Raw genomic sequence first — 25913 nt, forward strand, 5'->3', positions numbered from 1 at the left:
TAACTTACCTACTATCTATTCACCTCATATGTCCACAAGTACATATTTGCAGTAATTGTAAGTGTAAATACTTGGCTTTGAATAGTCTTCTTAGTCAAGCATTAGGTTTAACAACTAAAATTTCCAAATTTAGAAAACCAACAATAAAGTCATTACTCATAGCTTCTTCTGACTTTAGAAGCAGCTCTCAAGGTTTACTTAACACCATCCCTTGTCAGTGACTTGCTGACTGCATTTCTGCCTATGTTACAAGAAAAGGGAAATAAACACTCCCATACAGTCTTAATTAAAACAAAATTTAAAAAAAATTCTTAACATCGGGTAAGGCAAGATGTTAAGGCAATCCTCACGAGACAGATTCTCTAAATAATTGCTCATCTTTTCCTTTCTAGTTCTTATGTAGGCAGAGAGCTTGCTAGTTTAAGGTGAGGAAAGCATGCATCTCTCTGCATCAACTGCGAGAGCAAAAAAAACAATTTAATTTTTATTTCTTCAAAATTAGTCAAAATAAAAATAATATTACCAGGATTTGTATATTCACACACTACATACTCAAATGGGGCACCTTTTAAAGTTCCAACATTTATTTCTACACACTCTTGTCTGCATGGATTAGAGCACAAACCCTATGACCAATGGTGTATACAGTAAAATATGCTGAGATCAATCTATTTTCTTTACTTCCTTAGGAAACTAAATCATAAACCGTGTGTGAGCAGTTTTGCTTTTTAAGATTGCAATAAATAGGGAACCGGGAATACAGATTTTAGTATTTGGATAATCTCTCCCCGAGCTCACTCATCCCCCTCCTGTCCGTTGCTCATTCATTCATTGAACACAACTGCCTGTTTTCTCTCAAGCCAACCAGAAATACTAAAACGTTAAACATGGTTTCAGAAAGAAAGGTTTCAGCTGCCCTAAGAAAACTTCTTCAGAAAGGCTGTGTGGATGCTAAGACACTACACAACACCAGTACCCAGATCGCAGCGGAGCTTTTGAGTACACATTTTCTGACCCTACTATATCCATTAAACTAAAAGAGAAATAAGGGCTTTGGCTTACTGCAAACTCAAAGAAGATTTTATTTATTTTTGTTTTCAAAGAAGATTTTAAAGAGTGAGTTTGGTGCCACTCTCCTCCTCTCCTTCAAGGAAAAAAGCTTCTTCTATCCTCAGGACTTGCTGAGCTTTAGAGAGTGAAGAAGATTCATCACCCAGGCAAGGGGCAGGGCTCTCAACCTGGAACCGAGACCGATTCCGGAGAAAACAGGTAACAGAGGGGCGTTCCCTGTGTCAGCCAAGAAGCCTTGAAAACCGAACAGAATCAATCTGAGCGGCTTCCCAAAGGTGTGCTCTTGAAAACAGCAATAACAAAAAAGTTTGGCTGCAAAAAGGTTTGCTTTTTTGTTGTTGTTGTTCTGTTTTTGTGTTTGGGTCTTGCTGTGTTCACGCTCGATCGTACCCCCCGCCGGCCCCCCGCGCCCCGCGCCCCGCGAGCCCAGGTGCTGAGACACACGCCAAGCGGCCGTGCGCCAGCCAGGCTCACCGCGAGCCTGTGCCAGTGTCCTGGGGCGACCGTCAGAGCGGCGGCCGGAGAAGAGGCACCGCTGGGGAGGGAACGAGGGCAGGACTCGCCGGCCGCACCGCGGCGGGACAGCGGGGCTCGCGAGCCCGCGTGCAGGCGGAGGGAAGGGGGGTCGGGGCGGACTTCGCGGAGCTGGCTTTGTCGGCGACGCGGGGAGGAGGGGGGGGGGCAGGGGGCGGCAGGGGCGCGTCTGTCCGCGGACGGAAGCGGGAACGCAGGAGGGAGACACGCGGGGACCGTGCGGGGCAGGGAAGACCCGGTCGCGGCCGCGGGGAGGGCAGGGCCGCCGCCGCCTCCGCCTCCGCCGGGCGAGAGCCCGGGCGCCGCGAGCGAGGCGGGACGTTGGGGCGCCCTCGGGGACCCGCGGCAGAGGGGGCTCAGCCCGCCCGCGGCCGAGTTGGCACCCAGCGGCCCCCCCGCCCCGCCCCGCCCCGCCCCGGGGACCGGGCATCCCGGCAGGTGGCTCGCGGCACCTCCTCCGGCGAGCGCCGCTCACCCCGCGCCCCCCCGGCCACTCACCGGTCCCGGGAGGGAAGCGCCATCCGGGCGCGCGCCAGGGCTGCGCAGCGCAGGCGGCGGGCAGGGCCGGGCCGGGCCGGGCCGGGCGGCGGTGGCGGCGCTGTCCTAGGCGCGGGACTGGGGCCCGGGGACGCCGAGGCGGCGGCAGCGGCGGCGGCGGGGACGCGGGGAGCCGCGGGCGGGGACGGCGGTGGATCCGGAGCTGCTGCGCCGCGCGCGCTCTCTGCCCATCTCCGGCTCCGCGGGAGGGAGGGGGGAGGGGAGGGGAGGGAGGGAGGAGGCACGCGGCCGGGAGGGAGGGAGGGACGGGGGGAGGGGGGAGCGAGGGGAGCAGGGGAGATGCTCGCCCCGAGCAGAGACGAGCGGGGAGGGAGGCGCGCACGAGCTCGGCGGAGGTGCCCACCTGCTCCAGGAGGGGAAATGCGAGAGGAGACGGGGACGCGGGTCACTCCCTCCGCCGCCCCCGCCGCCGCCGCCGCCCCCACCCCCACCCCACCCCCTCCTCCTCCCTCCTTCCCCCTTCGCGCCCTTTCCCGGTGTAGCTGAGGCTGGGGGTTACCCAGGTCCGGCCGGAGCCCCGGCCTCTGCGCGCCGGTGACAGTGCCGAGCCCCGGGGGCGGCCGCGCCACCGGCCTGAAGCACCTGTGAGCGCACCCCCCGCCGGCCCCATTGCGGCGGCCGCCCGGCTTCCCCGTGTGCTCGGATGAGGCCCTTGCGTGTGCATTCGTGACAGCTGTTGGGGCCCCTGCTGCGGCTCGCTTCCTGGGCGCTCCTGGGCGCTCCTGGGCGCTCCTGGGCACGCGGGTCCGGCCAGAAGGCGCCGGCGGGGAGCTCAAGGCGGGCAAACCAGCGCCAGCTCCTGGGAGCGGTTTCCTGGATGAGGGTGGCGGTGTCTGCTTGCGGCCGGGGTGCACTAGCTAAGGAGGTTACCAAAAAAAAAAAAAAAAATAGAAGAAGAAGGAAAAAGAAAGAAAAGAAAAAAAAGAAAAAAGAAGGAAAAGGATAGAAAAAAGAAAAATCGTATGACCCGATTGCTGGGGTCCTGTCCTCAGTGATCTAGGAAGGTCTTAAAGGGCTCAGGGGCAGCTGGTTATCTTCTGCCCTTGGTTTTCCTCCCTTTCCCTAATGTCCTAAAAACAAACAAACAAAACAAACAAAAAAACAAAAACCGGGACACAGCTTAGCACGTTTAATGGAAACATTTCTCAATCTTTTTATTGCAGAGCATTCCGTTTTTACTCCGATTTTCCCAGCGTTGGCCTCGCTGTCCTATTGTAGATTTTCTTTGCTCTGTTCGAATGTGAATCAGTCTTGTTTATTCCTCAACTACAGAGACTAGCATGGAAATGGGGACTGTATCTAGCGCCTTGTACATTCACGAGACCGAAGAGGTGAATCCACACATTTGGTAAATATAAAACAATCGAGACATTGTTGACTCACTTCCATGAACCATAATTTTGTTTCATGATCTTCACGTGCTAGTTGACGGTAAGGAGAAAGCGAAGTAAATGATGTGTGTGAAATGACTAGAAAAAAAGTCAAGTACAACTCTCCTCAAATCACATAACGTTCGAAGTGATCAAATCACTCCCTGTGAATACACTGGGGACAGTTTTTGATACTATGTGTGTGTAATTTTAGTAGTCTTTCAGTTAGTTGAGTCCTTTTTTAAAAGCCTAAAGGATTTTATCCTTTAGTGTGAATAAACTGGGCACTTTATTTTACCTAAATATGTCTTATGTAACAAATGTAGCTATCTTAAAATACTCTCAATTGTAAATGCAGAATGCAGAAACATTTTTAATGCATAAAGCATACCCTCAAATTGATGAAAAACCTCTAGCTCTTCCCATATATACATTCGCATGAGAAAAAACAATGTTGGTAATGACGTATTACTAGATGGACTAGATATCGTTGACTTTCTAGAATCTTTTCTGTGGAGCACAACTGCTAATGAAAATATTTGGTTTCACATCTACCTAATAATCTGAATGAGAGAAGCGTCTCCTCATAAGGGAACAACAGATATCAAACTCTTCCAATACACCTCAGCTTTAAAAGGCATGTGTTACTGTCTCCAGATGCTCAGTGTTGCACCATACAAATTCACCATATGCTATTCTTTCAAAGAAGACCATAGGAAGAAAATAGTGGGTGAAGACTTACACCTTATTTGACTTTAAGAATTCTCAGTAGTGTCTATATTACAGACATGAGCAGTAAATTTTCCAAATCCTAGTGGCTACTTGGGCAGGGAGCTATTACCAAAAATTGAATCTCCATTTTCTCATCCCTGTTTAAGATAGTCCTTACTCTTCCTTTACTAATATAATTCACCTTTGAAAATTTTTATTATTTTCCTCCTACATTTGATTATGAAACTGGAATAGCAGTATCTATATAATCTCATTTTACTACTAGAAAAAGACAAAAAAAAAAAAAACTACGAAAAACAAATGGAAATGAAAATGCCTTAAAGCCAAGCAAAGAGAAGGGATGACATTTAGAGCACAGCAAGGAAACTTTTTAACTCCTCATTCCTAACCACTTGGCCCACCGGAGACAAGAATAGGTGATAAAAGATGGAATGGCATTCCAGTTCTCCTACTGGAGGAGGAGATTTTCAGGCTGGGTAAAAACTTTCCTGCCACCTCTACCACCACCGCACTCTCTTTTGTATTTCTTTTCCCCTTCTACATCCACAATAGTGTTGCACTGTATTCTTTTTACAACATGGGAGGACAAATAAATAAAATAAAAAGCTTCATTTTAAACACTAACCCTTTGCATTTACTTACTTGAAAACAAATACTTATATTGCAATTTTCTGAAATCAGAAATATTGTAAATCCTATCTTTGAACAACTCTGGCACTCTGTACCAGAGACAGTTAGCAAAGGAAATACCATTCATCTGTTTATTGAGCATATATGTTTAATAACCGCCACTCTGGATAAGCACCATTTTAGTCCCTAGAGATATACCACAGTGCAGAGAATTGGTAACTGGCCTTTTGAGACTTACAGTCTAATGATCCAATAGAAGTGCTTTATCACTAGGAAAGATGTTGATGATGATGATATGATGGTGATGATGGTGATGATGATGATGATCATGATGATAATGATAAATTTCAAGCCCAAAGAAGAAATACTTATTAATTTAAGTATAGGCATTAACAAGATTAGGAGCAAAGGAATACAGATTATTCGGCTCTGCTTGTAGCCAAGTCTTATATTAGTTGTTGAATAAAGATGAAAAAGAAGGGTTTGGGGAAACAAACAAACAAGAAAACATTTGTTGTAGTGAAAGGAAACTATAGAATTTTTTCAGACCAGTGAAAATTTTCACGAGCCTCAACTTTCAAAATAAATATCTGCTATTATTGGTGAGGAAAATAGAGAGTAACAAATGTCTTTTTTTTTTAAAGATTTATTTATTTATTCATGAGACACACACACACAGAGGCAGAGACTCAGGCAGAGGGAGAAGCAAGTTCCCCATGAAGAGCCAATGTGGAACTCACTCCCAGAACCCCAGGATCATGCCCTGAGCCAAAGGCAGATGCTCAACCACTGAGCTACCCAGCACCCCTAATAAATGTCTTTGAGGTTATGGAGACTTCTTTAGAATTAGTATGTAATACATATGATTAGTACTGCTGAATACATGGACAAGTTCTAGATGATGATGATGACAAAAATCAGCCATTTTTCCCTTTATTTCCCTGAACAACATAGCAAAACAACAAGGGGAATTAAAACAAAAAAATCTGCAAATTCTAATTTTAGCAAAATCAGGAGATAGATAATCTGCAGTTTTCAAAATGTGTGTACAAGATGCCCAAACTGCTGAGATCAACCAGAACTTGAAGAAAAGGAAGTAAAGAGAAGAATAGCAGATAGTGAGCCCAATGTTAACTAATCTTAGAAAGCATTGATAAAAATATCATTCCTGAAAGTGAGAGTTTCACTTTGAAGTGCTAAAGCTCTTTCTCTTGGTTGCAGCAATGGATGGAGAAGCTGAAATTGGGGTATTGCTACAGAAGGAGAAAAGAAGTGTGACAAGTGGAGACAGGGCTCACTTGTGGCTAATCTAACAAAAGCCAAGAAATGTATTCTTCCCAAAGGTGAATTGCTCATCTTGACTTGCCAAACCTATGCATCTTTGCAGAAATCAGTGTAGAAACTAAAGTGAGTGGGACTGATGACCAGAACCTTCTTTTATATGTGCTGGGGGATGAAATGGAGGGCAAAATGCAGATTGAACAGAGGAGTGATATTTGCAAAAAGCAGTCTATCTCTTCATCAGCAGAGAAGCAGAGTATTTCTAAATCTCAGATGGCTATTTCCTCCTCTTTTCTTCTCAGGAACCTAGAGGAGAAAAACTTAGCTAATTATGAGTAATAAAAAAAGAACGGGCAGAGTATCAATACAAAAATAATATAGGAAAAGACTTACAGAGGAGCATCAAAATGTAACAATTGCTAGAGAACACATATCATAACAGTGTTGCCAAGGAGAAGTTGAAAAATTTGTCCCAACATTTTGCCATGAATTTTCATAAGGGTGCAATGAAGGAATTGCTTCTGTGAATGAAAGCTACAAGACAAATATGAGAACTTGGGGATGGTTGAGGAGACAGTAGGAGCTGATGACCCAAAGTTGGCAAAACTTGGAGAAAGAAGTGGAACTAAAAATAAAACATTACAAATTAAGAATGGATATGAAAGAATTACAAGGTAAAAATATGCACTGAGGTAAACACAGTAAGAGAAAGAGAATGGAAATGAGATAAATTGGCACAATGAACTGGAAATAGAGATGAATAGGATTAGAGAGAATATGAAAGATGTACAAGATTAGCAAACATAATCCAACACATACATAATTAGAGACCCTGTAGAAGAAAAATAAATATAAAAAATTACAAATATTTAAATACATTGTTAAAGAAAGCAACATTCTTGAAATGAAGGATCAACAATTTCATTTTTTTCTTTTTCAAGTTTTTATTTAAATTCCAGTTAGTTAACCAATAATGTAGCTTTCAAGAGTAGAACTCAGTGATTCATCACCTCCATATAACACCTGATATTCATTACAGGTACCCTCTTTAATACCCATCATCTATTTAGCCCATTAGAGTCTATGTCATGGTTTGCCTCTTTTTTTTTTTTTTTTTTTTTTTTTTTTAAGAGACACTTGTCGGTAGAACATGCAACTCTTGATCTTGGGGTTGTGATTTCAAGCCCCCTGTGGGTCTGGAGCTTACATAAAAAAATTGTAATAACAAAAAAAAGCAATTTCATTTTTAAAGGACACAATGATGATTAGGAAAATTGCTCCAGTATTATCACCTTCAAGATATATCCTAGTACAGTACCTAGAACTTAAATATAAAAAGAATCTTTTAGTTATGCAGGCAAAAACAGTAACTTATAAAGGAAAATATTAAGAGTGGCCTCAGAATTCTTCACTGCAACATTGATAGCAGAATAGAATCAGTCAATATTAGTGAAGGAAAATCCACCAGATACCAAAGAAAATAAAGTGAGAGCTAAGGAGTATTTTTGTTTAGCCAAACAATCCTCCAAATATAACAGGTACACATAGTTTTGAACATAACTAAGGGAATATTATTCAAATGAACATTCTTCAGGGTGGAGAATGGAATTTAACTTTCTAGGAGATGAATGGAAGAGACATTCTGGGTTAAAGACTGATTGTCAGTACTAAATGTATTTAATCATGGATCTGATATGTGAGACCATGAGAATTAGGACAAAATAATAGAATATAAATTTCATAGACTCTGACAATATAGAAGTGATATATCTAAACAAAATTTGGATGAGAAGGGCAAAAGAAGATGGGATATGAAGGCATTGACTGTTTAATGGCCAGGAGTCAAAGGAAATCACTTAACCAAGTAGTCCAATGTATTTAACAACACAAAGATAAGCTATAATCAAGATAATATTAAACAAATTATACAATAGAAGAGAATATAATATTATAATATATTACAATATATTGTAATTTATAATAGAAGACAGGAACAAAATATTAATTTTTATTATTATTTATTTCAACAAACTAATAAATACAGTCTATAAAAAAGAGAAATGCAGTTAATTATAAAGGAATAAGTACAAAAGTAGCAAAGAACAAAATGAAAAGCATAGAGAACACACATATACAGAAATAAAAAGAAAATAGACCTCAGAGTGAGGAAACTTTACAAAGTTAAAAAATTAAAACAACACAAAACAGTATGGCAGAACCAAGAGCAAACATATCTTTCATATAACAACCAATTAATAGAGTTATCTCATTTTCTATGATGAAAGTACGATTTTTAGATTGGATCACAAACAAAATAGAGTTTTATGTTTTATATCTATAACTCAGAAAACTCAGAATGTTTGAAAGTTAATATATATATATATATATATATATATATATATATACACACACACACATACACACACACACCAGGCAGAGGCATACAAAAAGTAAGCGGGAATCACAATCATAAGGGAAAATAAGGTGTCATATAAACCAAAAACATGTTAAACAAAATGAAGAAGATGGGATGCCTGGGTGGCTCAGCAGTTGAGCGTCTGCATTTGGCTCAGGGCATGATCCTGGAGTCCCGGGAATGAGTCCCTCATCCGGCTTCCTGCACGGAGCCTGCTTCTACCTCTGCCTGTCTCTACCTCTCTCTCTCTCTGTGTCTCTCTCATTAATAAATAAATAAAATCTTTTTTAAAAAATGAAGAAGTGTAATTTATGATTAGAGTAATAAGCACCTTCCTATGCATGCAAAACAATTATGAATATCTATGTACCAAATAGTGTAGCATCAACATAACTACATCAGATATTATATTTGCAAGAAGATAGCTTTAAGCCCACTGATTAGTAAGAATCATAATACTCTTAATTCATGAAAGTTTGCAGGTACAAATAATGCCTAAAGATGTTAAAGATTAAGTATCATATACTATTTACAGACTAATCTTACTTAAAAGCATTGATGGAGGGCAGCCTGGGTGGCTCAGCAGTTTAGCGCTGCCTTCAGCCCAGGGCTTGATCCTGAAGACCTGAGATCGAGTCCCACATGAGGCTCCCTGCGTGGAGCCTGCTTCTCCCGCTGCATGTGTCTCTTTCTCTCTCTCTCTGTCTCTGTCTCTCATGAATAAATAAAGTCTTTAAAAAAAAAAAAGCATTGATGGAAAGTCCTAGTTAAAATAGGAACAGATAAATCCTAGCAACACATTAAAAGAATACAATGTCATCACCAAGAGGGTGTGTAAAGTGTTTTATCCAAGAATGTAAGGAATTTTCTATACTAGAAAAGCTATTAACATATTTCATCACTCTCTTCATCTATAAATGGAAATAAAACATCAATACTCACTTTATGGAAATTTTTACAATGATTTAAAGAGTTATGGCATACAAAGTCTTTAACAAGAATGCTTGGAATATAGTGAGCCCTTCATAAATGTTATCTGTTGTGTTTATCAGCTTTCATAAGATATTAAAATATGACTATGCTTGTGATGGTAATATAATTCTTATTTTCATTTTCTTGAATAATAAATTTCTGTGTAAATTTATTAATGTTGTGTTCTCATCTTTTGTCCCTTTTCCTCAAGGTTTTCATAATTATTTTGAAGTCCTCTGTTCCTGTTGTATAATTATTAAAATCCTGGCAAACATTAAAATCAATTTACAAATTCCGATTGTATAGCAGATGATCTATTTAAACATAATTTTGAATATAATAGTACCATATGAGTACATTCTCTCTTTTAATAGACTATATTTTAGAGCAGTTTTAAATTCACAGCAAAATTAAGCAGAAGGTGCAGAGTTTTCATATATCCTTTGTCCCCCTCTGCATACAATTTCCTCTGCTATCTATCTACATTCTGCACCAGAGTGGTTCATTTGTTCCAACTGAGGAACTTAACATTAATACATAATCACCCAAAGTCTATAGTTTACACTAGGATTCACTCTTGGTGTTGTACATTGTATAGGTTTTGACAAATGTGTGTGTGTGTGTGTGTGTGTAATATATATATATATATATGTATATATATATATATCCACCATTAGAGTATGTTTATATATATATATGTATATATGTATGTATACATATCTACCATTAGAATATCATACAGAACAGTTTCACTGACTTAAACATCCTTTGTGCTCCATCGATTTGTTCCTTCCTCTCTCCTTGACTACCACTGATTCTTTTCATTGTCTTTAGTTTTGCCTTTTCCAGAATGGATTGGCTTCTTTCACTTAGTAATACGCACTTAAAATTCTTCCACGTCTTATAATTGTACCCAAAAGAATAAAATACCTAGGAATAAACTTAACCAAGGAGATGAAAGACCTGTACTCTGAAAACTATTAAACATTGATAAAAGGGGGGAACCTAGGAGGCTCAGTGGTTGAGCATCTGGCTTTGGCTCAGGTGGTGATCCTCGGGTCCTAGGATGGAGTCCTGCATCGGGCTTCCTGCAGGGAGCCTGTTTTTCTCTCTGCTTATGTTTCTGCCTCTCTCTGTGTGTGTCTGTCATTAACAAATAAAATCTTTAAAAATTGATTTAAAAAAAGTAAAAAATGACTATAGAAACGAAAAGATATTCCATGCTCATGAATCAGAATAACCAATACTGTTAATATTCATACCTACCCAAAACAATCCACAGATTTAACGCAATCCCCATCAAATACCAGCAGCATTTTTCACAAATATTATTAAAATTTGTGTGGGCTATAAAAGACCCTAGCTAGTCAGAGCAATTTTGAGAAAGAAGAATAAAGCTAGAGATACATAATTCAAGATTTCAAGATACACTACAAAGCTGTAGTAATTAAAAAAAAGTGTAGTTCTGGAACAGAAAGAGACACATTGATCAGTGGAACAGAATAGAGAACCCTGAAATAAACCCATGCTTATATGGTCAATTAATCTATGACAAAAGAAGTGAGAATGTACAATGGAGAAAAAGTCTATTCAAAAAATGATGTTGAGAAAACTGGGCAGTTACACACAAAAGAATGAAACTGGACTAGGTTCTTACACCATACACAAAAATAAACTCAAAATGGATTAAAGATCTACATGTGAGACCTGAAACCATAAAAATCCTAGAAGAAAACATAGGCAAGTAATTTCCCTGATATTAGCCTTATAAACATTTTTCTAGGTACATCTCCTCAGGCAAGGGAAACAAAAGCAAAAATAAACTACTGGGACTACACCAAGATAAAAAAAACTTTAGCACTTTGAAGGAAACTGCTGACAAAACAAACAGCAACCTATTAAATGGAAATAGACATCTGCAAAATGATATATATGATAAGAAGTTAATATCCAAAATATGTAAAGAACTTGTACAATTCAATACCAAGAAAACAAATAATCCAATTAAAAATGGACAGAGGACCTGAATAGATTTTTTTTTCAAAAAATGTGCAGATGACCACAGACACATAAATAATGCTTGACATCACTAATCCTCAGGGAAATGGAAATCAAAACCACCTTACACCTGTCAGAATGACTAGAATCAAAACAAACACAAGTGTCAGCAAGGATGTGAGAAAAAGGAATGGTTGTGCCCTGTTGATGGGAATGTAGATTGGTGCATCCACTGTGAAAAACATTTTAGAGCTTCCTCAAAAAATTAGAAATAGAAATATCATGTGATTCAGTAATTTCACTATTGGACATTTACATAAAGAAAATGAAAACATTAATTCGAAAAGATATATGCACCCTTATGTTTATTGCAGTGAGTGTTATTTATAAAAGCCAAGATATGGAAGCAACCAAACTGCCCATCACTAGATTAATGGATAAAGAAATCACATATATATCATATATATTCAATTTTTATTCATCATACTACTGTTTTCAATTTTTGCTGAGGGAATCTGTTGGTACTACTTTCTAAATATGTGTTTTTTTTCTAAATACATATATATATTCAAGAAAAAAGATAAAACAAATATCCTTTCAGATATATAAGGCTCATTGAAATTATGTGTATCATCTATCTATCTATCTATCTATCTATCTATCTATCTATCATCTATCTATCTACAATGAAATATTGCTCAGCCATAAAAAAAATGAGATCTGGCTATTTGCAACAATATGGATGGACCTAGAGGGTACAATACTAAGTGAAAAAAGTCAGGCAAAAAACATGCCATATGATTTCACTTGTATAGTGAATTTAAGAAAAAAAAAAGGGAAAAAAAAAGAGATAAAAAAACATACTGGAATACAAAGAAGACTGGTGATTGCCAAGAGGGTAGGTGGGTGGGACATTAGTGAAATAGATAAAGGATATTAACAAGTATAAACTTCTAGTTACACATACAAACTTCTAGTTACAAAATAGTCACAGAGGGGCAGCCCAGGTGGCTTAGCAGTTTAGCACTACCTTCGGCCCAGGTGTGATCCTGGGGACCCAGGATCAAGTCCCACGCTAGGCTCCCTGCATGCAGTCTGCTTCTCCCTCTCCCTCTGCCTGTGTCTCTGCCTCTCTCTCTCTCTCTCTCTCTGTGTGTGTGTGTGTGTGTGTGTGTCTCTCATGAATAAATAAATAAGATCTTTTTTTACAAAAAAGATTGTGATAATGTTGTTTGGTTATAGATGGTGACTACATTTCTCATGGAGAACATTGAGTGATGTATCGAATTGTTGAATAATCATGTTGTACATAATGAACAGTAAAACTAATAGCAATGAATAATAAAACTAATAAGTGATGAAACTAATACAATATTGTACATAAATTACACTTCAATAATTTTTCTGCAATATTTTTTTCAAATCAGAATTAAGACATTTATTTATACAAAAACTCAAAGACCAAAAGCGGATTTTCATGGTAAATCCTATTGTTTAAGGGCAAAATAATACCACTGCTGCATATTCTTTTTCAGCAAATAGAGAAGGGGCAAACATTTCCAAACTCCTGTTAAAAGAGTGTAACACTGTTGCCACAAGTCAAATAGGTGATCAGGGAAGAGAAATATGAGGAAATGTCTCTCATTGATACGGAGCAACAACAAAATGATTTTTATGTCTTTTTATAGCTTCTTTCTCCTTATTGAATTCTACTTTTTTAAATATTAATATCGTCACTGGCTTTGTTTTTGCTAGTTTGGGGTTAGTATACCTTGTAGTATCAATATATATCAAATTTTCAGATTTTTTGTTTTGTTTTGTCTTGTTTTTTTGAAAGTGAGACAGAGCCCAAGGTAGTGAGTGGTGAGGATGAAGAGGAAGAGAGAGAAAGAGAATCTTAAGCAGATTCCATGTCCAGGGTGGTGCCCCACAAGGAACTGTCTCAGGACTCTGAGGTCATGATCTGAGCCAAAATCAAGAGTTTGATACTTAACCAACTGGACAACCCAGGTACCTCTAGATGACTTTAACTTTATTCTGATTAAGTATATTCTCTTTGGACTCATATTTTCTTATTATGTTCTATGCTTCCTTCTTTTTCTATTTTTTCTTGTATTTTTGACTTTTGTTCTATTTTTTGCTGATTTGATGTTTATTTTCCTTTTTATTTTATATTTCTTTTCATTGCAAAATTCACTTTCATTCTCAAAATTTTGACATAAGTATTTATGATGTAATTGTTATATCAAACACAAAAATTGATCATTGGCAGTATCCTACTCCTGAGAAAGAAAAATGTGACTATCCTGATAACTACCTCAACATTTCATGTTGATCCATCTCACTTCTTGCCCTATCACACTTCCATTCATGTTTTCTGTTTTGGAATTTGGTTCTGAATCATTACTAATATTTTTCATCATTATTTATCAAATTTCAGTAAGTTTTATTTATTTTTGTTCAATTTTTATTTATCCCACTATTATTTTCAGTTCTTGCCTAGGGAATCTGTTCATATTACTTTCTAAATACATATTTTTCTAAATACATAAATATATATATTCAAAAACAAAGATAAAACAGATATCCTTTCAGATATATAAGGCTCATTGAAATTTTATGTATAAATATAGTTTAAGGGATCCCTGGGTGGCGCAGCGGTTTAGCGCCTGCCTTTGGCCCAGGGCGTGATCCTGGAGACCCGGAATCGAATCCCACGTTGGGCTCCCGGTGCATGGAGCCTGCTTCTCCCTCTGCCTATGTCTCTGCCTCTCTCTCTCTCTCTCTATGACTATCATAAATAAATAAAAATTTAAAAAATATATAGTTTAAATATAAAATTTAAATATATTATATATTTATATATAATAGTATATGTAACTACATATAACATTTTATATATAATTTATATTTTTATATAATTTATATATTTTAAAGGATGTAGTTTATAATGCATACCAATTTATGTCACAACATAAACTGTAATATATATTATATATATAATTTCAATGGTTGTATATCTGAAAAGACATTTATTTTGTCTTTGCTTTTGAATTACAAAAAACAAAGTTATTATAATTTATAATTCTAATTCATCATTATATTTCCTCAGAACATTAACGGCACTCATCTTTTCTTTTTTTTTTTTGGTTTCCAATATTGTTAGTAGGAAATCTAATACAATGAATGTCTTTAAGCACCATTTAGTTCTGTTTACTTTTAGGAATTTATTTATTTATATTTGTCCTCAGAAATGTAGTTTTTCTGTTTTATAATGTTTGACACTTGGTAGGTTTTTTTCCATCTAGAAACTGGGTCTAGGAAATTATTACCAATAATTGTTTAACACACTTTCCTATTTTTTCGATTTTATTCTTTTGAACAATTAGACAAATATGAAGAAAGTATATAAATATAGCATATATGGTTTCTCAGTCATAGCTCTATGTGAGCCTGGCTCCATGATTGACTCACAATTCCTTTGAAGGTGACCCTCAGAAAGTCCTTTATGTTAATGATTAAAAATATTCTTTGACATACCTAGAGGAATGGATTATTCAATTCTAACTTGTCAGAATAACTTGTCAGGATTACCTGGCACAAATATCAAGCTTGGTAATGTGCACCAGTTTCATTGTTGAGGCCCTGAGTTTCCATTACCATAAATGATTGCTTAGCAGATATGCCTATGTGACCAGACCCATAAAAGCTTCATACTTTGAAGACTTGAGATGGTTTTCTTGAGCAGAGACATTACCTACAGGCTCCTATGGTTCACTGCTAGAGAGAAAGTACTGCCTGGGCTGAGACATAGAAGGACTCAGAAGACTGCACCTGATCTCTCTGTATTCCATTCTGAATTCCATTCCATTCAGAAAAAAAGCCAGTATTTTTCTTACTACTTCTACTCTTATCATTTTGTTGCAATAAGCCTTAATCATGAGTAAAAATTGCTTGAAATCCTGTGAATCACACTTGTGTAGTACTGAGACCTCTAAACAATAAATCTGGAAACATGTGAATTCATTTTTTTGGTTTTTTCTCATTTTATCTTTTCATCCTTGTTATCATTTGAAATGATGTCTTAATTTCGTAGTTTACCAATTTTCTGTGTAATTTTCTGTCTTCTATTTATCGTATCTATTGAGGGGTTTTGTTTTTTTTATTTTTTATTAAATTTTATTTTTTATTTTTTTATTTATTATTTATGATAGTCACAGAGAGAGAGAGGCAGAGACACAGGCAGAGGGAGAAGCAGGCTCCATGCACCGGGAGCCCGACGTGGGATTCCATCCTGGATCTCCAGGATCGTGCCCTGGGCCAAAGGCAGGCGCCAAACCACTGCGCCACCCAGGGATCCCTATTTTTTTTTAATAATAAATTTATTTTTTATTGGTGTTCAATTTGCCAACATACAGAATAACACCCACTGCTCAACCCGTCAAGTGCCCCCCTCAGTGCTGGTCACCCATTCACCCCCACCCCCGCCCTCCTCCCTTTCCACCACCCCTAGATCGTTTCCCAGAGTTAGGAATCTTTATGTTCTGTCTCCCTTTCTGATATTTCCTACCCATTTCTTCTCCCTTCCCTTCTATTCCCTTTCACTATTATTTATATCCCCCAAATGAATGAGAACATATAATGTTTGTCCTTCTCTGATTGACTTATTTCACTCAGCATAATACCCTCCAGTTCCATCCACGTTGAAGCAAATGATGGGTATTTGTCATTTCTAATGGCTGAGTAAGGGCTAGTTTCCAAGATCTATAAAGAACTTATTAAACTCAACACCAAAGAAACAAACAATCCAATCATGAAATGGGCAAAAGACATGAACAGAAATCTCACAGAGGAAGACATAGACATGGCCAACACGCACATGAGAAAATGCTCTGCATCACTTGCCATCAGGGAAATACAAATCAAAACCACAATGAGATACCACCTCACACTAGTGAGAATGGGGAAAATTAACAAGGCAGGAAACCACAAATGTTGGAGAGGATGCGGAGAAAAGGGAACCTTCTTACACCGTGGGTGGGAATGTGAAATGGTGCAGCCACTCTGGAAAACTGTGTGGAGGTTCCTCAAAGAGTTAAAAATAGACCTGCCCTACGACCCAGCAATTGCACTGCTGGGGATTTACCCCAAAGATACGGATGCAATGAAATGCCAGGACACCTGCACCCCGATGTTTCTAGCAGCAATGTCCACAATAGCCAAACTGTGGAAGGAGTCTCAGTGTCCATCGAAAGATGAATGGATAAAGAGGGGTTTTGTTATTGTTATTTATTTTAATAATTACATTTTAAATATACAAGATCTTAATTTGGTTCTTTGCAAAATTTCTGATTCTTTTGTACAATTGCCTCTTCTTGATTCACAGTCACTTGTTCTTGTTACATAACCTACTATTCTAGCTTCGTAAATATGATTATATACCTTATCTCTGTGTAGTCAGTACATAGATTATTTAAATTTTTTTTTCAGATTGTTTTTATTACCATTTCAACAAGAATAAGTTATTCTTTTGTTAAGAATGTTGTCTCTTTTTGTCTGTTGGCCATTCTATGACGGTTGTGCCATTGTGTTCCGCTGGAAAATAGCTGTATATATTTAGGTATGTTTTTATGTTTTTATCTGTGTATAACAATTATTTGGCAGGAAGAGAAGTGATGGCACTATGACCATGCAATTCCTAGCTACATAGTGTGGCACTGTTTCATTTTTGGCTTTGGAAGGGAGACATCGGGAGGAAATAGGAGGAGGGAATTGTGATTCCAGCTCCCATGTTTGAATGGCATTGGACACCAATGCCATGCATTCTGTGACATCTCAGCCACCAAACTGGGTAAAATTGGGTCGGGTAACATTGGCCCTTGCTTATACCTGTATTTTCTTTAATATTTATATTTCTCAATCATGCAAATTTTTTTTTTCATTATGTTTTATATGAGCAATCATAATGCATATTAATTTATGTTTATTTAGATTTTTCTTGATCTCCAGGAATATATTGAAGCTATTCAGATACCTGTATATACATCTGATTTACCAAATCCCCATTATAATTTTTTTTGTCCCACTACTTGCATGCTCCAAATTGTATTACCTTCTCAGACAGATTTGATGTTGAACAGTGGCCAGTGATTGTTTTTGACTAATACCCTGGGGAGAATATTCTTGCTATTGTTCTAATATGAGTGGTGAGTCAGGTCAAGCAAGGAAAATCTCCGCTGATTAGAACTTTTTGAGATAGAGATCAAATATTAAAATTTTCTGGGCATGAGATTCTTTGTGGCTCATATCTACCTCCTCTAGTAGCTACTAGGCAGCTGGTTTTTTGCAGGTAGTATGGTTACAGAACTGTTGATTTTAAAGCTACCGCAAAGCTGGAAAGAGGGGAATTAGAACAGAAGAAGTTAAAATGTGGCAAAACTTCTTAGAGAGATTCAACCGTTTTTGTTCTTTAATGACTACTCCTCAGATAGTTGCAAGCTTTTGGTTAATTCCTAAAGTTCTGAGAAAGTTGATTTTTGCAATTTTTACTGGGCTTTCTTTGCTTTTTTTTTTTTTTTGGAGGTGGAGATTTTCAGTGATCCTTATTCTGTGTTACTGTAACTCCTGGCCCCAACTCCCTGCCTCATAAATTCTTTCTTTTTATTTTGTTTTGGCTGAACCAAATTCCATGCTTATACCTAATGGCAAGTGCACAAAGAAGTTCCATACTACCATCTTCCAAAAAGATAACTGGATTTATTTGGTGAATGGATCTAATAAATACCAACCACTACAGTGAATGTGTTAGACAGTACTTGAAAAATTAGTTTGATATAATGTATTTCAAATTACTTTGTTATGCTAACCCCTATCAATACAATTATCATAGTCGTATTTGTTTAGAAATATCATGTTTCTAATCAGAAAACTATTTGTAGTTTTTAACCAATAACAAAATATCTCCACTCTTAAGGGTATTTTTATGTATATTAAATTATAATATTAAAATTTGATCATGGGCAGCCTGGGTGGCTCAGTGGTTTAGCACCGCCTTCAATCCAGGGTACAGTCCTGGAGTCCCTGGATCGAGTCCCATTTCTGGCTCCCTGCATGGAGTCTGCTTCTCCCTGCCTGTGTCTCTGCCTCTGTGTGTGTGTGTCTCTCATGAATGAATAAATAAAATTTTTAAAAAAATAAAATAAAATAAAATTAGATCATAAACATTAAAATGAATCATTATACCATATTGTTATAATCCAATTTGTTTACTCTTTTGTGCAGTTCTTACGTCATAAGAACATTTAAATCTGAATCTTGTCTGTTGTTACAGAGAGAATGGAGTGTATATTCTAGTAGTGCACTTATTTTGAAAGCAGTTCTTAATTAAAAAGCAGGCAATGATGTAATTTTCATAACCAATGGAAACATATATATATATATGTTCAAATATACACACAGAGATAGCAAAACAGCCTTTACTCCAATATTTGAAAAAATGTAAAGCAACTTCCCTGAAAAGTTGTGTTTATTATATATAACAAATTGGGATAGATTGATTCTTAAAGATTCTATTGATTCTATAAAGAAACTATAATAAGTTTCTTTTTGCATATATATAGACACACAAATAATATATATATATTCTTAATATACATATGTACACACACACACAGAGACTTACATATTTGTTTGAGTGAAACATTTATAGAACTGTTGAAACACCTCATAAACTCTCAGGCTTCCAAAAAATAGACTGTGAGCCCTGAGACCATTTTTCTTGTGAATTCCTCAAAGTGAATGCATAGCCATAGGTATAAATATGGGAACACATATGTGTCTCATATTTATAGCCCTGAGGCTATTTTTCTTGTGAATTCCTCCAAGTGAATGCATAGCCATAGGTATAAATATGGGAACCTAAAAAAGATAAGTAAGGCAAAGTTCAAACATGTTGAAGTCAAAAGTAGACAGTGAAGCAGCAGTGATAGAAATGATCAATTCAAATGGCATCTCTGTAAATATTACCCAGTCCTCAAAGGTAGAACTAACAGCTCTTTTTTCTTGTGTTCCTATATTACTTTATTCCCAACTCTTACTTCCAACTACTGCCTTCCTTGTGGTATAAATAAGTTGCCGTTTCTCTTATGAAATTGTGAGGACTGCAGAGGAAAAACTAATTTTCAGGCATATGTTCAATACCTTCATCTCTAAGATATAGCAAAGAAAATACTCTTGAAATATTTGCAGAATGAAACAGTAAATGAATATGCAGTTGATAAAATTAATCAAATAATCCTTTCCTAAAAATGGAGCAATTTATAGCTTAAAGACTATTTTACAGCCATGAAGCTGGTGCTTAAAATTCTAAATCATTTTTCCTATGGATAATCTACTTTTTTTACATCATTGACAGTGATGCTATTGAAAAACATTGTCATTTATAAGCATAATATTTGTGGGGGTGGGGGTTGGGGTGTAAATGGAGATGATAATGACCTCATGTTAATTACAATTTCAAATTAATAGCCAAAAGTGTAGTTTGTGTTTTTAACAAGGTAAAAATAAGAAATTCATGGAGAAAATAAGTTTTCAATTAATAAATGTCTTTAGAACCAGAGAAATATTATTACTATAAAAGGAAACTATATACTAATTAAGGAATATACAATAAAATAAAATTATATTATCTCTAAGACCCTTAAAAATTATGAATACTTATTTTATGTCTTCCATATTAAATGAAGACTAAGTCTAATTTAAATCTGTATTTAGTAGAATTTTTGAATAGCTGAATTCCGTAGGATGTGGGAAAAGAGGACACTAGAAGAATAAATTATGTCTTCCTCTAGAAGATCAGAAATTGACTTCTTTAACAATGAACTTTAAGGCTACATGAAGCTGGTCATGAGGATAGGGTGGAAGGACTATAACATGGTGTGAATAGACTGCCATTTTCCTACATTAGGAAAATAACAGACCCATTATATATTAAGATAAATGCTTGGGAAACTTCATTTTGGTCTTAGACTTTATTATAACAGTAACACAACAACACAGTAACAATTTATAATTTACGGAGTTTCCTTTATATTATTGGTGCTCTGATAAACATTTACTATATTCTTTAATCCTTACAATATCTTACTAAGTTGCCATTGGAGAGTAATTCTTGCCTTTTTTTTTTAACATTTTATTTATTTATACATGAGAGACACACAGAGAGAGGCAGAGACATAGGCCGAGGTATAAGCAGGTTCCCTGCAGGAAGTGCAATGCGGGACCCCATCCCAGGACCACGGGATCAATGACCTGAGCCAAAGGGAGATGCTCAACCACTGAGCCACCCAGGTACCCCCAATTCTTGACTTTCACTTAATTTTCTTTATCCTTGAATATCTACTCTTTCCGGGAGAGGACACTATTAGAGAGAATATTGTTGGTCGCACTTCCATCCTACCTTTTCACTCACTTCTCCTCATGGAAAAAGAAGAGCCCAGAAGAGCCCAGCACATCTGGGATACAGTCTTTCCTGGGGTCCTACACATGGCACACATTCTTTCTCTCTTGTTCTGTAAGGAAAGTGCTGAAAGTGTTCAACTTTTTTGCCTCAATGGAAGGAGAGTAAAAAGGTACCTAATTTTGACTTTATAATTTAATCAGTGTTGTCTGATCTAGATTACCAAGATTTAAATGGATATTCTAAAGTCTTACTCTGGATATACCTTTTATTTGGATTTAAATTTAAGTAATAAATATAAGTAGCTATATTTTGGAGTTAGAAAAACTGTGTCTCAGGAGAATAAACCATGGTTAAGATCAAACAACTTATAAATGGTGGGTTGGGGTTTAAAATACAGATCTCTCTGAATTTCCTGTTTTCATATATTACTTGTAATCTCTCCACTCTTACCCCCATCCCAATGCCAGTATCACTGAAGATAAAATTGGGAAACTTGACTATGTAACATGTGCCCATATATACTTTTATTGTCAAATTGCCATTTTCAGGATGTGTAGCATAAAAATGTAGCCATTGTAAAAGAAAAAAAAATTAGAACAGAATTATATGAACATGGTGCTTTTAGTCCTGATGACCATATAAGCAGTTTAGTTAGTTTGGGTGGACCATTATACTACATAATGAAGTCATAAATACATATACCATGTGTAGACTAGATGTTCTGATTTTCAAGAAATAGACTGAGTTTTATAGTGTTGAGTCATATTTGCATTAAGGTAATGCTGCAGCTCTTCCCAGTGGCTGAAGAGAGACATATCTGGAATTGCAGCCCTAAGTCCTTCTGTAGGAATCAACCTGGTCTCTCTCCACTGCAAAGTCTATAAGAACTACATCTAGATGGCATCAAGACAGGGTGCAAGGCAGCAAAAAAAATATTTTGTAAGATATAAGAAGGGACTAGGATCAGTATCCTTTAGGGAAGGGTAGTGTGTGTCTGACTTGAAGAAAGGGACAAAAATATTGGAGGATGAGGAAAGAAGTTGGGAGTGAGGGCAGCAAAGAGAATATTAGAAGGGGGGTTGGGATTAGTGCAGTAAGGTCATTTATTAGTAAATAAAGACTACAGAATAACTCCATGAAGTCTAGTTTCCTTTATTTTTTTTCTATCTATTTAATCATTACCAATATGGCAGCTCACATTCACATTTGTTCCTACCTAGCCAGTGATTTAACAAAGCCCCTTTGCACCTAGGATAGGGGAGAGAGCATGATAATAATGGTGGTTCTTTGTTCTGGGTTTCAGAGATATATCTATTACCACACTTAAACTTTGCAAAATTTTGAGTAAGTCCTCAAGTATTTTACCCTCTTTGACCCTGAGATAAGTACAATTATTATCCATATTACAGATGAGGAAACTAAAGTTTAAAATGTTTAATAGCTTGTCTAAGGTCACACAGCCAATAAATTGCCTGCTGCCAGAATTCAAATCTTGGAATAGCCTGATCCCATATATTTTATTATTAACCATTATATACTATTTTCCAAGGAAAAAAGAAAATACTGGGATAAAATACAAGTCTTTTCATTTGGAACTTTATATCCTTGGATTGTACCAAGAAAATTCTGAGTGGAGGAGTTATTTCAAAATGGAAGTGGAAGGCATCCTCTTTCTTGCCACTACTAATTTCTCATCATACCATTTTCTGGGATCTTGTATGTCCCAAATCAAAAGAGTGGGAAGCAACCCAACAATATTACTGATAGGGAATTTTTAAAATCTAATCTTGGTAAGTGGGATTTGAAAATATTTATAAAAATAATACAGCAATGTGACACTTATGAAATATCAACTATTATGGAAAAACTCATATCTATTATATTAGTAGCAAAGGGCACGTTGTAGTGGACCAACCTTCACTGTCTACATATTGAGGTTTGCTCTGCCTTTGGAGACATAAAAGATTGAGTTCATTACATTAGACCACAATTTTCTATCCTTTCCCTTTGTACCATATTGGCATATGAGTTCGACTTTTTTGCCAAAAAAGAATTTCAAACAAGTCCAGTGATGGTGGGACATATGAGGAACAAGTTAGAAAATGAAGCAACTTTCTACAACATGGTTATCTGAAAGGATCTAGACATGACTCCCCAGTTACCAGATAATTAAAAATTCAAACTCAGACTAATGTTCCTGCTCTATTTCTTTTCAGAGGATAAAGAATGCTCTAATTGTTAAAAACAGGTCTATCACAGGGTTTAATCTTTAACACAGAAATGAGGATCTTGAGCCTGAGAAGAGAAAATAATGTAATCTATGTCATTTTCTTTGCAAAGAAAGACTTAATACAAGAGGTCTAGGTTTTCAGCAGGGTAATAGGTAATGGGATTGAAGAGGAAGGCTGAGGACTGGTACATGGAGAATCCTATAGGTCATGATAAAGAGTTTAAGTTTTGTTTTAATTGGAATGGGGATATCACTGGAGAATTTAAATGGGATGGTGAGGTTTTTTGATTTATAATCATTTGGTTACTATGTGGAAAATGGGCTTTTAGGGGGAAAGATGGAAATGGGGTGGCTGGTTGTGGCAGTCCTTGAAATTGATAATCACAGCTTGTTATAGCACCGTAGCAGTGGAGACTAAGAAGTGGTGGGATTCAGAATGTAGAGTGGTAGGGTGAATTAATGCAGCATTAGTTCATTGGGTCATAACAGCTTACTACACTAAGGAATACCTCTGAGAAAGTGGCAGGTGCTTGAATGTTGGGATACTCAAGCCACTACCAGATTTCATTTCTTCGACGTCAAATTGAGCTGAAGAGTAAAGAAAGCCTTTCTGCTTTCTGCTGAGTTTTCTTCAAGATGCATGGACTAGGAAGGAAAGCTTGAAATAAGAAAAGGTGTCTAAAAGAAAACTATTGGAATTAGACAAGGAAAACATGGTGCAACATTTAATATCTTGCATTCTTGCTAAGTTTGTCAATGGCCTGTTAAAGATTTTCAAGAGATATGTATATAAAAAAACTTTTATATTGCCTGTCTAGGAACAGAAAGTAGGGTAACAATCTGCAACACACACATACATACACACAGCCTAATTTTCTCTAGTCTAAGCACTTTTATTCATTTTTGTAACAAAGACCTCCAAATTAAAGTTCAGCTTTAGTCCATCCAGCTACAGACTATTTCAGTCTCTGTTGGAGCCAGATATAACTATATGACTATCTTATAGAAGGCTCATGGATTGATGGAAACGACATATGCAATCTTACAAAAGGTTACAAGCTTTAAAAAGGAAATTGCTTCCTATCCACTACTTTTTCCCACTCTTGGCTGAGACTAAAGTGTAGAAGTTATGGTATGGGTTTGCTGCCATCATGTAGATAAAGACACTAACCAAAGACATGGTGAAGCACAAAGGTGGAAATCTGTAATCCTAAATAACATCATAGAGCAGATCTATTCTGATAGGTTTTCTACCTAAGGCTATTCACATAAGAGTAGTAACCTTTCATTTTTGCTTGGAGAACTGTATTTTCAGGCCTCTTAGTTAAAGTAGCACAGACTTTACATTACCTAATACATAATTTTTATTTATTGCAATAAATTTAATTCATAATTAGACGAATCATTGTATTATATTTACACTACCATTTAAAGAATGATAATCTTTTATAACATCCACTTTTTATTAAGTGTATGAATCTTCTAGACGATTTTTAATGGTGGATTACTGATCACTTTCCCACACAGTATATGAGATATTGAGGGCTAGCTAGATTTGGTGTACCTCCAGAAGTTGGTGCCAATGTAAAAAGAGTGTGCCCTTCACATTGTATGCAATTACAATCAGTAAAAAATAAAATTACTGCCTTCAAAAGTAACATTCTGAAATACGATTTGTGATTGTATTGCTGATGAAAATTTTGTTTCTCTGGAATCTTAGTGAGTACACTAAAATGTAACTAGTGAATTTATAACCTAATTAATTGTTATATGCCACCAATAGAACTGTGGTGCTTAAAAGGGATATAAATATTTTAAAAGGAACAACAGAATGAATTTCTCTTACAGAGTCTTATAGAGCAGTAGACAAAGGAAGATGTAACAATACCACTCAGCATAGGCACAAAAACAGATGTTATTGGGGAAATTTATAATCAAAGGGACAGTAAAATGAAGCATGCTAGCATGATGTCACTCTTGTTTTCCCTTGAGGAGCCATGTAGGAGTGAAACTACAGGGAGATTGCAAAAGACACTGTAGTCTAGGAAAAGGGCTCCACTACCCTCTTATTCTAACAGTTTATAGGTCTCCCATGAGAATGGCCTCTCACGTGCTTTGTGAGGGACTTAGCTGCCATGTGTGCATCCAAATACTTGGAACACTGTTTAAAAAATTGTTTACATGGTGATGACAATATCTGGAAACCCTATGATTGGCTGACACTTTTGCAGTCCATTCCACTAGGGTAAAGATTTTTCATTTTTTAAAAAATTTATTTATACTGGTGGGTAAGGGCAGAGGAATAAGGAGAGAATCTCAAGTAAACTCCCCACTGAGTGCAGAGCCTGACATGGAACTGAGAACATGAGCTGAGCTGAAACCAAGAGTTGGATGCTCAGCCTACTAAGCCACAGGCCCTTCGAAGAGGAGTATTTTTTTTTTAATTTTCTTACTTAAGATAATGTCTATTAATTCCATATTTGGTAATATATTAGCACATGCATACATAAACATGGATGACTAATTAATGGGGAAAAGAAACAAAACACTCATGCAGGAGAATTCCAAATTTATGTGATACTCTGGCAATCACTACTTCAGCCAAGTGATCAAGGTCAGCATTAACAGATAAATCATATTGATTGCTTGTACCCTTGATAT

This window comes from Canis aureus, chromosome 7 (genome assembly GCF_053574225.1).
Source record: "Canis aureus isolate CA01 chromosome 7, VMU_Caureus_v.1.0, whole genome shotgun sequence".
NCBI lineage: Eukaryota > Metazoa > Chordata > Mammalia > Carnivora > Canidae > Canis > Canis aureus.